The 527-nt window shown below is 58.6% G+C and overlaps 1 protein-coding gene across 3 annotated transcripts in view; it reads right to left on the reverse strand.

Annotated features, from left to right (window-relative positions):
• The window catches only part of KLHL24 (kelch like family member 24), a 32,080-nt gene that overhangs the window by 31,090 nt on the left and 463 nt on the right, over positions 1 to 527 (reverse strand). The window lies entirely within an intron of this gene.

Below are 527 nucleotides of genomic sequence, written 5' to 3' on the forward strand. Positions count from 1 at the left end.
CCCCCCCGCCCCGCCGCCAGCGCCCAATCCCGGCCGCGGTAACAGCGGGCGTACAGAATGTCCGGGACCTGGGGGGCGGGGACGTTAGGAACTAAATTAAGAAACCAAGCCTTGGAGTGGTAGGAAGGTGGGGAGGTTAGGGGGGGACTAGGTGCATGTGCTCCGACTGGAAGATAGCTGTGGTTCTTTTATTTTATTTTATATTTTATTGATTTTTTTACAGAGAGGAAGGGAGAGAGATAGAGAGTTAGAAACATCTACGAGAGAGAAACATCGATCAGCTGCCTCCTGCACATCTCCTACTGGGGATATGCCCGCAACCAAGGTACATGCCCTTGACCGGAATCGAACCTGCTTCGATTATGAAAGAGCAGCGGGTGCCCCGTTCGAAGCCGGTCGGCAACAGCAGAACCCGTCTCCTTAGCCCCGTTCGCCAGCTGCTCCCGCCCCCGAGGCGAAGGGGTGGCCGACACCTGCTAACCCAGCCCGGGCGGCCCTGTCCCTTCCCACCCGGCCCCTGTGGGGCG

This window comes from Myotis davidii, unplaced genomic scaffold (assembly GCF_000327345.1).
Source record: "Myotis davidii unplaced genomic scaffold, ASM32734v1 scaffold102, whole genome shotgun sequence".
In the NCBI taxonomy this organism is placed as follows: domain Eukaryota; kingdom Metazoa; phylum Chordata; class Mammalia; order Chiroptera; family Vespertilionidae; genus Myotis; species Myotis davidii.